General features: G+C 44.9%; 1 pseudogene; it reads left to right on the top strand.

The window, feature by feature from the left end:
- The first annotated feature begins 3,953 nt into the window (after positions 1–3,953).
- Positions 3,954–12,897, top strand: LOC111523295 (annotated as a pseudogene).
- Positions 12,898–13,251: the final 354 nt, after the last annotated feature.

Genomic DNA, 13,251 nt, shown 5'->3' with positions numbered 1-13,251 from the left:
ACAGCAAAAAAGGAGAGGTCAAACTGAAAAAAAAAAAGGCCATCGTGACCTATTCACCCTCTATTTCCTGTCTCAGAATCTAAAGGTGGTCACCTTCCAGTATTGAGGCCCACCCGCCATGGGCAATGCCACCCACAGATGACACTCTCCACCACCCAACCCAAACCGTAAGAATTTGCAACAAGGGAGGAAAAAGAACCAAAATTTCCAAGGCCCTGATTTTTTTCTTAAAAGTACTTTAAGAAAAGAAATTTGTTTGTGTTTTTTATTTACATTTTATATTTTTGTACATATTGTTAGGGTCAGCCACCTCTAATGATCTCGGATGACCAAAGCAGACTTCGGACCGTTCTCTGTCCTACTTCTGACTTTACTTGTGGTGTGACTGTGACCACGTTCATTATAATCTCAAAGGAGAGAAAAAAAAAAAAAAAAACTTGTAATAAAAAGCAAAAATGACAACAGAAAAGCAATCTTATTCCCACTATTCCAGTAACTTTTTTGTGTATGTACTTAGCTGTACTATAAGTAGTTTGTATGAGATGATTAAAAAGGCCGGCTGGCGTGGCGGCTCACGCCTGTAATCCTAGCACTTTGGGAGGCCAAGGCGGGCAGATGACCTGAGGTTGGAAGTTCAAGACCAGCCTGGCCAACATGGAGAAACCCAGTCTCTACTAAAAATACAAAAAATTAGCTGGGCATGATGGCTCATGCCTGTAATTCCAGCTACTTGAGAGGCTGAGGCAGGAGAATAACTGCCCGAGAGGCAGAGGTTGTGGTGAGCCAAGATCTGCCATTGCACTGCAGTCTGGGCAACAAGAATGAAACTCCGTTTTGAAAAACAAAACAAAACAAAAAAAAAACAGGCCAGGTGCAGTGGCTTACACCTGTAATCCCAGGCCTTTCTTTGGGGGTCGCCGAGGTGGGCAGGTCACGAGGTCAGGAGTTTGAGACCATCCTGGCCAACATGGCGAAACCCCATCTTTACTAAAAATACAAGAAATTCACTGGGTGTAGTGGCGGGTGCCTGTAATCCCAGCTACTCAGGAAGTGGAGGTTGCAGTGAGCTGAGATCGTGCCACTGCACTCCAGCCTGGGCAACAGAGTGAGATTCCATCTCAAAAACAAAAAGGCCAAAGATAAAAGGTTTCTTTTCTTTCCTTTTATTTTTATTTTTTTAAGATGGAGTCTCACTGTGTCACCCAGGCTGGAGTGCAGTGGCACCATCTCGGCTCACTGTAACCTCCACCTCCCAGGTTCAAGTGATTCTCCTGCCTCAGCCTCCCGAGTAGCTGGGATTACAGGCACACGCCATCACGCCCAGCTAATTTTTATATTTTTAGTAGAGACGGGGTTTCACCATGTTGGCCAGGCTGGTCTTGAACTCCTGCCCTCATGATCTGCCCGCCTCAGCCTCCCAATGTGCTGGGGTTACAGGCGTGAGCCACTGTGCCTGACCTTTTTTTTTTTTTTTCCTTTTTTTGTCTATGAAGTTGGTATTTTTTTTGGGGGGGGGGGGCTGTTTGATGTATGTGTGAAACAATGTTGTCCAACAATAAACAGGAATTTTATTTTGCTGAGTTGTTCTTAAAAAAAAAAAAAACTAGCTGCAATGTCCCAGAGAGAAAAGTAATACACAAGTAGGCTTTCAAAAATATCAAGGTTATTGGTGTTTAAAATCAAACTATGGCTAGGCACGGTGGCTCACGCCTGTAATCCCAGCACTTTTGGGAGGCTGAGGAGGGAGGATCACTTCAGGCCAGAAGTTCAAGACCAGCCTGGCCAACATGGTGAAACTAAAAATACAAAAATTAGCCAGGTGTAGTGGTGTACACCTATAATCTCAGCTACTTGGGAGGCTGAGGCAGGGGAACCACTTGAACCTGGGAGGCGGAGGTTGCAGTGAGCTGAGATCACACCACTGCACTATAGTCTGGGTGACACAGTGAGACTCCATTTCAAAAAATTTTTAAAATAAAATCAAACCACTAGAGTAGTTCAGACTTCCCCTAACACTTGCAGGGCCCAGACTAAGAATGCAAAAGAAGGCCCAAATATGCTACATCCAGGTATTTAAGTTGCAAATTGAATTAAACTGTCAGAGAAAACATGCCCTATCTTCCTAGCTTGACAAATGCACCTTTCTAAAATATTAAACTTTTTTTTTGGCAGGGGGTGTGGAGGGGACAGAGACTCACTCTGATGCCCAGCCTGGAGTACAGTGGCATGATCTTGGCTTGCTGCAACCTCCACCTCTCGAGTTCAAGCAATTCTCCTGCCTCATCCTCCCAAGTAGCAGGATTACAGGCATGGGCCACCACACCTGGCTAATTTTTGTAATTTTTTTAGTAGAGACAGGGTTTCACCATGTTGACCAGGCTGGTCTCAAACTCATAACCTCAGGTGATGTGCCCACCCCAGCTTCCCAAAGTGCTGGGATTACAGAACATTAAACTTTTAAAATTGGTTTAAAGCTCTATTTCTCCTAAAGTTAAAAATGGAGCTAGTGCAATGGTGTGCACCTATAAACTGAGCTACCCAGGAGGCTGAGGCAGAAGGATTGCTTGGCTCAATAGTTTGAGACCAGCCTGGGCAACACAGTGAGACCTTGTCTCAAAAAAAAAAAAAAAAAGGCAAAATGTCAAGATAATTGAGTGTTATTATGGTTGAAAGTGTCTGGATGCTCTGATGATAAGCTGGTGATTTGGGGATGAGCAAAAAAACAAAATACGTATTGCATTTTTTTTTTTTTTTTGGCCTTCACTTACTTTATTTTCCAAGACGGAGTCTCACTCTATCACCCAGGCTGGAGTGCAGTGGTGCGATCTCAGCTCACTGCAACCTCTGCCTCTGGGGTTCCAGCAATTCTCCTGCCTCAGCCTCCTGAGTAGCTGGGATTACAGGCATGCACAGCCATGCCCGGCTAATTTTTGTATTTTTAGTAGAGACGGGGCTAGTCCTACATACATACAAATGTAAGAATAGCATGCATCATTCAGTGTTACAAAATGTTTCTCAGGTGCTATATGCAACTGTGGTGAATACCAAAGTAATTACAACTCCATAGTATTAAATTAATGTCTTCTTAAAGTAGAATCATAAGAACGATAGAGAAATATAGCAATAAGGGAAACAATAAATTGGGGTCCTGTTCACTAGCAAATCATGCCTATTCATTGTTGAAAATGTGAAAATTAAGGTAAATAGCATTATTTCCTAAAGCACGTACACAGGGTAGAGCTGTTGTAATTGGGTTTTTGTCTTTTTGCAGTTCAAAAAGTTTCCTAGGCCGGATGCAGTGGCTCACACCTATAATCTCAGCATTCCGGGAGGCTGAGGTGGGCAGATCACCTGAGGTCAGGAGTTTGAGACCAGCCTGGCCAACATGACGAAACCCCATCTCTACTAAAAATTACCCACTTTCCCTAGTTCATTGAACAGTGGGATTCCTGTGGATTTATGTTTTCTAGTTTTGTGGGGGAAAATCAGAACTACTTTCCCAGAGGAAGTAAAAGTTAAGCTGAGACTTAAGGAGATGGCATTCAGCCACGTGAAGTGCAGTAATCCAGGTAAAGTATCGACCTATATATCCCCCTAGTTCTCAGTAGTGCTCAGGGGACATTCCCATTAGTGATGATTCACGTGGCAGTGAGCAGGCGAGGCAGCTGACTGTCACACAGGACCACTGTTGTTTTACTACTAGCTATTTCTCTTGCTCAAGCAATAGTATACAAGTGGGCATGTCATATATTAAAAAATACATGTTCAATATATACAAATATGTATCATATATTATTTATATTATATATATCTATAGGTATCCATCTATCTATCTATCTAGGAAACAACATTAAGAAATGTAAGAGCTGGTGCCTTGCACTGGAGAAGTTTATACAGCAGTGAAGGATATAAACAGGAGAATCAGACTTAGGGAAAGTGAATACGGAAAAACCATGACAAAATGGCAGGTGAGTGAGTAACCTGCATCATACTTGCACTTAAAGCTTCATCTCTTCACTCCCTGAACAACCAGTGAAACAGAAGGCAAGGATAGGGGAACTGGCTGCCAGCTGATTTTGATGTCTTGTGCCACCAAGAACTTCTTTCTGGCCTGGAGCAATGGCTCGCGCCTGTAATCCCAGCACTTTGGAGGCTAAGGCGGGCGGATCACTTGAGGCCAGGGGTTTGAGACCAGCCTGGCCAACATGGTGAAACCCTGTCTCCACAAAAAATACAAAAATCAGCCGGGCGTGATGGCACACACCTCTAGTCCCAGCTACTTGGGAGGCTAAGGCATAAGAATCGCTTGATCCCGGAAGGTGGATTTGCAGTGAGCTGAGATCGCGCCACTGCACTCCAGCCTGGGTGACAGAGCAAGACTCTGTCTCTGGAAAAAAAAAAAAAAGAAGTTCTTTCTGATATCCGGGACCTCTTCCGTCAGAAAGAAAAACACCACGAAAAGAAACCAGTCACCCCATTACAGTGTGCAGGTAAAGAGCACTGAGTTAGACCTTTTCCTCCAAGGGCTGGTCCCAAGCTGCAACCTGGGCACTCCTATAGCTAGATGCCTGTGGTGTGCAGCGGCTCCGCAGCCCGAGGCCTTTGCTTTGCGAAGGCTGGGCTCATCCCACTCACCTGGGCCTGGTGAAGAGGGAAGGGAGGAGAGCCAAAGGTGTGGGGCAAGAGAGGGTGAGGAGAAACAAGGAAGACAGAGACTGCAGCACTCTATGGTCAATGGCATAAAGGACAGTTGGCCACCTGTTGTCAGGGCCACTGTCACAACCTCCTGCCACTCCCATGCATGGGAGGGGAAGGGCTGGACCTGGGTGCTACCTGGGAGGGGCATCCATCCGTAATCTGGATCCCGGCTCCACCTGTGCCCCTTCCCCTCTGGTGCTCCCACCCTCACCTGCGTCTCTCTGCCAGGTTCTGTCTTTCCTTCAGGGGAAGCCTCTGGCACTGTTTGTCCAGGTAAAATCAGAGCCCCAGCTTTATTCTGGGAAGTTCTGACTAATAATTACTGGGGAGAAGAGGGAGGAAGCAATGCAGTAAATGAAGAAAGGAGGAGGCGCTGCTGAGGCCTCCACCACTGTGTTGTCACCGTGCTGTTGTGGTGCTGCTGTCAGCACCCCTGGGCCCCCTCAAACCTTTCCATTTCTTACCTACGTTTGGTCTCATTAATTCACATCTAGAAATGTATTCAAATGAAAAACAATCCAGGATGTATGCATATAATTTTTAGGGATGTTTAGCAAGGCTATTTGTGGTAGAAAAATTGGAAGCTGGAAGCTACATAAATAACTAACAATAGGTGACTGATTCTAAATCATGGAATTTTGTTTGGTAAAACTTTGTTTTTTGAGACAGAGTCTAGCTCTGTCACGAGGCTGGAGTGCAGTGGTGCGATCTTGGCTCACTGCAACCCCTGCCTCCTGGCTTCAAGTGATTTTCCTACCTCAGCCTCTGAAGTAGCTGGGATTACAGGCGCCCACCACTACGCCCAGCTATTTTTTGTATTTTTAGTAGAGACAAAGTTTCACTGTGTTGGCCAGGCTGGTCTCAAACTCCTGACTTCGTGATCCGCCAGCCTCAGCCTCCCAAAGTGCTGGGATTACAAGCATGAGCCACCGCGCCTGGCCAGAATTTTTTTTTTTAGACAGGGTCTCACTCTTTGTCCAGAATGCAGTACAGTGGCATAATCATGACTCACTACAGTCTCCAATTCCTGGGATCAATCCTCCTGCCTCAGCTTCCTGAGTAGCTGGGATTACAGATTCATACCACCACCCCTGGCTAAATTTGTGTGTGTGGTGGGGGGGAGACGGGGGTCTCTCTGTGTTGCCCAGGCTGGTCATGAACTCCTGGGCTCAAGCCATCCTTGCACCTCGGTCTCCTGAAGTGCTGGGAATGTAGGCATGGGCCACCACACCCAGCCTTTTAGTAGTATTTATTGCACATATTTAAAGTAATTTTATGGGAGAATATATATGATTGACAGAAAATGCTCACTATAGGCCAGGCACGGTGGCTCACGCTTATAATCCCAGCATTTTGGGAGGCCGAGGCAGGTGGATCACTTGAGGTCAGGAGTTCGACACCAGCCTGGCCAATATGATGAAAGCCTGTCTGTACTAAAGATACAAAAATTAGCCGGGCGAGGTGGCCTGTCCCTGTAGTCCTAGCTACTTGGGAAGCTGAGGGGGGAGAATTGCTTGAACTCTGGAGGCAGAGGTTGCAGTGAGCTGAGATCATGCCACTGCACTCCAGCCTGGGCAACAGAGGGAGGCTCCGTCTCAAAAAAAAAAAAAAAAAAAAGCCCACTATATATTGAGTGGGGAGAAAGCAGTTTACAAAACAGATTTTGGCTGGCTTCAAAAGAAAACAGGGAGACATAATACGGATGGGCAGAGACAGGAAAGTGGTATCTCTAGGTAGCTGGATGCTAGGAATAAATATTATGCCATGTTATTTTTGCAAAGATAAGAGAAAAAAGGGTATTTTTTAAATTGCGGGGGTGGTCAGCAGTTCACTCACTGGTGCTTGTGGGCTTTGTTCCCTCCCGGGAAAGGGACAGAGAATTCCACATCCAGAGGGAGCCCTGCCACTTATGCTTCTGAGCTTTAAGTCACTAGGACTTCTTTCCAACTTGTGTGCTGAGGAGACTCCAGTGTTGGCCTCAGTTCCCAGGCTGAACTCAGCAGCTCAGCCCATGAAAACTTCTGTATTGAGACAAAGGAAAGGATCTGTCAGAAAGCAACACCTGTTGTCCTGACACTACGAAAGAGGACAGGTAACAAAGAAGCTGAAGACGGGTGGTAGAGAGAGGTGTAACATTTCAGCCCCTCAATCTAGAAATGTTAGTAGAATCAAGAACAGCTTAATAGACCGAGAGTCAGAATCCCCTGACGAAGATTCTTCATAAGAAAAAAGAAAGAAGACAGGGACATAACTCAGCAGCAGCTGTAGGGCAGGCCATGCAAGATGGGGGAAAGAACAAAAATTTTCCAAATAATCAAAATGGGAACTCCAAACTTTTCAGGTCCCAGATTACTTTTTAAATCTCAAGCTAATCAGAACTTTGCCAGAGTCAAACGTAGCGAGCCTCCATCACCAAGTGTTCTTCCCAAACCACCAAGCTATTTCCTTTAATTCTTCTGATAAGGAAATAATGACATTGTAACTCAAAACCTTACTTAAAGTACAGGTACAAAATAAGATAAAGGACTAATGTTTACATTTAGCTATGTTTACAGATAGTTGTCAACTGGTCTAAAACAAATTCACCAAGGGATTAATGTATTTGTGTAGAACTGTTAATTATTGTAAAAAATATAATTGACTTCATCTCATTTGTTTTATGTGTTGGGTGCACTGTGATGTAATGATAGCATCAGTGCAACTTAAAGTACTAAATTAATAATTGTATTAACTATTAAGTGTTCTCAAATGAGTTGTTTTTTTTTTTTTTTTGAGACAGAGTCTTGCTCTGTCACCCAGGCAGAAGTGCAGTGGTGCAATCTCGGCTCACTGCAACCTCTGCCTCCTGGTTTCAAGCGATTCTCCTGCCTCAGCCTCCGGAGTAGCTGGGATTAAAGGCATGCATCACTACGCCCAGCTAATTTTTATATTTTTTGTAGAGACGGGGTTTCACCATGTTGGCCAGACTGGTCTCAAACTCCTGACCTCAAGTGATCCAACTGCCTTGGCCTCCCAGAGTGCTAGGATTACAGGCATGAGCCGCTACACCCAGCCTCAAATGAGTAACTTTTAAGTGAAACCATTCAAGTTTAGATTTGGGGACTGGCAAGGGAATCAACTTTTTCTATTGAATGTTGGAGGAAAGTAGTAATATAAGATTATTATTCATGGATAGTAGATTGCTGAAAGTGAATCAGATTGTAAACATCTAGCTAAGACACAGGATTGAGAAGTAGGTAAACTTCTGAAAGTTCAGTATACTAGAAGCACTCAAACCAGTAATATGCCAACAACCTGATGCACTGCCAAAAGAAAATGTGAAGTTTTCCTAATAGTTGCATTTTAGTAAATTGTACAGTGGTGAAACTGGAAAGGGCACTTGGAGTTTATTAGAACGAGGCAGAGTACACCCCAACGGCCCTTTCTCTAAACGTAGTGGATAGGTGTCTGCCAACAAATACACCAAAACCATTGGTTTTTTTTGTTTGTTTGTTTTTTGTTTTTTTTTTTTTTGAGACGGAGTCTCGCTCTGTCACCCAGGCTGGAGCGCAGTGGCACGATCTCTGCTCACTGCAAGTTCCGTCTCCCAGGTTCATGCCATTCTCCTGCCTCAGCCTCCCAGGTAGCTGGGACTACTAAAAAATTAGCCGTCACCACACCCGGCTAATTTTTTGTATTTTTAGTACAGACGGGGTTTCATCGTGTTAGCCAGGATGGTCTCGATCTCCTGACCTCGTGATCCACCTGCCTCGGCCTCCCAAAATGCTGGGATTACAGGCGTGAGCCACTGTGCCCAGCCCAATACCATTTTTAAAAAAATATCATTTAATGGTCACTCAATAGCTTACAAAATACATTTTTATGGCTGGGCATGGTGGCTCACACCTGTAATTGCAGCACTTTAGGAGGCCAAGGCAGGTGGATCCAAGGTCAGGAGTTCGAGACCAGCCTGACCAACATGATGAAACCCCACCTCTATTAAAAATACAAAAATTAGTCAGGCATGGTGGCACATGCCTGTAATACCAGCTTACTCAGGAGGCTGAGGGAGGAGAATTGCTTGAACCCAGGAGGTGGAGGTTGCAGTGAGCCAAGATTGTGCTACTGCACTCCAGCCCAGGCAACACAGCGAGACTCCGTCTCAAAAACAAAACAAAACATTTTTATATTACGGCACTGCCTAAGCTATTCTGATAGTAATGTGACCGTATCATTTCCGCAAAGCTTGCCTTGGGGAAAGGAAGCTTGCTTTTGAGAGATGTATAATGTGAAAGTTTTAAGTAACTAGGGAAAAAAGAGCCATGTAAATACATGTAATAAACTTGTAGCATATGTAAAGTTTTCTTGGCCTTTATCCTACAAAAATGGAATATTTTAGTATGCATTTGCTGAATATAAGAGTGTGGACTTTTTTTTGTTTTGTTTTTTAATACTGTGGCCTAATTTTAAAGGTCCAAAATAAATTTTTTTTTTTGGAAAAAAAATCACTTTATTCTGGCCGGGTACAGTGGCTCATGCCTGTATGTAATCCCAGCACTCTGGGAGGCTGAGGCAGGCAGATCATGAGGTGAGGAGATCGAGACCATCCTGGCTAACACGGTGAAACACCATCTCTACTAAAAATACAAAAAATTAGCCAGCCATGGTGGCATGTGCCTATAGTCCCAGCTACTCGGGAGGCTGAGGCAGGAGAATCGCTTGAACCCAGGAGGCAGAGGTTGCAGAGAGCCGAGATCACGCCACTGCACTCTAGCATGGGTGACAGAGCCATAACCATCTCAAAAAAACAAACAAACAAACAAAAAGAACTTTATCTTTTTTTTTTTTTTTTTTTTTTTGAGACGGAGTTCACCGCGCCCGGCCAGAACTTCACCTTAAAACTAAAATCTATTGCCAGGCGCAGTGGCTCACCCCTGTAATCCCAGCACTTTGGGAGGCCAAGCGGGAGCAGATCGCTTGAGGTCAGAAGTTCAAGACCGGCCTTGCCAACATAGTGAAACCCTAGCTCTATTTTTTTTTTTTTTTTTTTTTTAAGAGATGTAGTCTCTCTCTGTCACCCAGGCTGGAGTGCAGTGGCACAATCTTGGCTCACTGCAACCTCCGCCTCCCAGGTTCAAGCGATTCTCCTGCCTCAGCCTCCCGAGTAGCTGGGATTACAGGTGCCCGCCACCACGCCTAGCTGATTTTCATATTGTTAGTAGAGACAGGGTTTCACCATGTTGGCCAGGTTGGTCTCAAACTCCTGACCTCGTGATACGCCCGCCTCGCTTCCCAAAGTGCTGGGATTACAGGCGTGAGCCACTGCACCAGGATGACAATTTGCATTTTTAACTGCTTCCCAGATGATGCTGATGCTGATGGTCCACACTTTCGAGAATCTCAGAAACAAAGCCTTATATTCAACAACAAAATTTGCATAATTCTGTCTCCCTTTTGTCTCAACTAACAGCTTAAGGGAAAGAAAATAGATTTATTAAGTATCATCCAGAATATACATAATGTCATTTTATTTAATTCTCACAACACTCTACAACATAATTGTTACATCATTTTGTGGAGGAGGATGTTACATCTCAGAAATTAAGCAACTTGTTCAACAGTATACAGTCAGGAAGGGGTGAACAAATGTGTTTGACTTCAGAATCTACATTCTCTGTTATAACTTGCCGCTTCTAGTGATGTTTAGCCAGCATAATTATGTTAGCCCAGAATTTTAACTTCATTCTACTTTCTATGTGGCAGTCTGTCTTCTACTTCGTTGTAGTCTATTTTAAAATTTTTGTTATAAACTGTTTCAAATTACCTAAAGAAGGCCAGGCACAGTGGCTCACACCTGTAATTCCAGCACTTTGGGAGTCTGAAGCAGGCGGATCACTGGAGATCAGGAGCTCGAGACCAGCCTGGCCAACATGGTGTATTATAATACACAATAAAAGATGGCTATTAAAATTGTAACTTGGGGGAAGTGTTAGCCACACTAACCACATGACAAAAGACACTATGAAGAAACACATCTTACTGCTCACCGGTAGCACAGGTCATTGTTCCTTAGGAGCTGGTCCACCATGTTCTCCACTTGCACAAACCAGCTGGGCACGGCTTTGTAAACAAGGGAAGTGTCTCTCACATCGCCAAGTACTAACAAATAACCATATCACATACCTGTAATACATATAAATTCAGTTATCTCACTCTCCTGTGTAAACACAGAACCCCATCTCTCTATCAGACACACACATACTACATTCCCAGAATATATAACCCTAATAACCACTTACTGAAAAATACAAGCACATAGCTCCACAAAACATTCATCTAAACTGCCATGCCCTTGAACACACACACACACTCAATACTCATGTAGTTCCCTATGTGCCCTAAATATATCTGCGATTAACTAACACGCCACAAATATGCAAACATGCCACCTCATATCCCCAAATACACATACAGTCCCACAATACCTGCACATACGTAATCACACTTACAAATGCTCACACAGAAATAACTCCTCCATTTTCCAAGACACAGAATCATACAAACTCCACCTCACAACTGCACACATTCATTCTACCAGTCCCCCAGCAGTCATGGATCTGCCCTCACACACTGAAATAGCCATACGCAACCCCTGAAAATCCTGAAAGGAAACACACACAACCATGCAACATATTCTGAGCACACAAATGGTCTTCCTACATTCCCCAAATATGTAAACCACAGTGTACATCCACAGAAATAGACACAAGCACTTTCTCTATTATTGCCCATATGCACAACAAGGTAATTCTTCCAAATCTGCCAAACATTAGACAAATACAAACCCCCAACATTCATCTGAGAAAACACATGGAAAATACATCTTCACAACCCAAATCGCAAATATCTAACCCTAATTCTTCTTGTATACATATATTACACCTCATATCCTCCAAATATAGACACTCACTCTTACACACTCTCACAAAAGCAGTTATGAATAGTTAAGAATGACCTTCTTTGCTTTTCTTTTTTCTTTTCTTTTCTTTTTTTTTGAGATGGAGTCTCGCTCCCACCTCAAAGTGCAGTGGCGTGATCTCCTCTCACTGCAGCCTGCACCTCCCGGGTTCAAGCAATTCTCCCGCCTCAGCCTCCTGAGTAGCTGAAACTACAAGTGCGCACCACCACGCCTGGCTAATTTTTGTATTTTTAGTACAGACAGAGTTTCGCCAAGTTGGCCAGGCTGGTCTTGAACTCCTGACCTCAAGTGATCTGCCCACCTCAGCCTCCCAAAGTGCTGGGATTACAGGCATGAGCCACCGTGCCCAGCCCAATTATGACCTTCTTTAATCCGCAATCTCCACACAGACACCACCAACCCACACAGGTGAATCCATATTAGATTCTCACCAATTAAATACATATCAAATTCCAAACTAAGAATTCATATAAACACATTTTCACATACACACAACCACCCCCACAAATCTCACAACCCCCAAAATGCAAAACAAATCTCTCACATTTTCAAGTACACACACTGACCCAACTGCCCAAGAAGACACACACGTGTGTGCAGTAAATTTTAGATATAATACATGTGTAGTCTACAATTTACAAATAATGATATACACTACTTGTTATTGTAAATTCCACATAAGTAAGCGATTCTCATAGAAGCTTTTCTTGACTTTGGCCACACTCTTGCATCCACAACCAACTTGTGCTGCTACCAAGTGAACAGACTATGACTAAAGGCCTGTTCTTCCACTTTGCAGCTGCTCATATCATTGGCAAATGAGCGTATTGAAACACGCATTGCTGGCTGATCATTCTGATTAAGTCAACAAGCTTGGCAACTCACTCAAATGAGGTCGTCCGCGAGAACTTCACTGATTTTACCAGCACAGGAGCTACTTCTTTGCTGAACTGCAACACGTTTCAACTGCTGAGGTTTTCCTCAAGCTTTTGCATTGTTTGGAATGTGAGCGGCACCGCCGAGACAAACTGGGGTTCCCACTGTACTGCTAAATTTCCCCCTTCACTTCAAGGCCAGGCGAGCATGGGAAAGGAGCAGGGCCTGGGCGTCCCGCAGAGCCCCCGCTAAGGAACGCTCCCACCTTGAGCGCAGCCACAGGCCTGCTCTGGCCACAAGGATGGGGTCGCCCCGCAGACAGTGGTGACCAGCGGAAGCATGACCAGGAGGCGATAACCTTCTAATCACTAATAACTTTATTTTTAGGTAACACCATGGAGGACGCCATGAGAGCGAAGGCCGTTGGGTAACCGCCCTTTCTGCTCGCGCTGCGCCGTCTCCCTGACCCGAACCACCGGCAACCGATGCTGGCAGCGAGCGGTTGAGGGCGGCCGGCTGCGCAGTGGAACCCCGCCCGCCTCGAGGCTCGTGCGCACCTGGCGCCCGCCCTGGAGGGGCCCGCAGGAGATGGGGAAATGGAGGAGGGACGCGGCGCCTGGGCGCTTCCTGGGACCAGGCGACGCCTTCTCCTTGGAACCGCCAAGACCGTCCCTCCTAGAAACGACCGCGTCTGACCGGGCGCGGTGGCTCACACCTGT

The sequence above is a fragment of the Piliocolobus tephrosceles genome, chromosome 14, assembly GCF_002776525.5.
Source record: "Piliocolobus tephrosceles isolate RC106 chromosome 14, ASM277652v3, whole genome shotgun sequence".
In the NCBI taxonomy this organism is placed as follows: Eukaryota; Metazoa; Chordata; class Mammalia; order Primates; family Cercopithecidae; genus Piliocolobus; species Piliocolobus tephrosceles.
The sequence above is the reverse complement of the archived record's forward strand: the minus strand, read 5'-3'. Positions and strand labels throughout refer to the sequence as shown.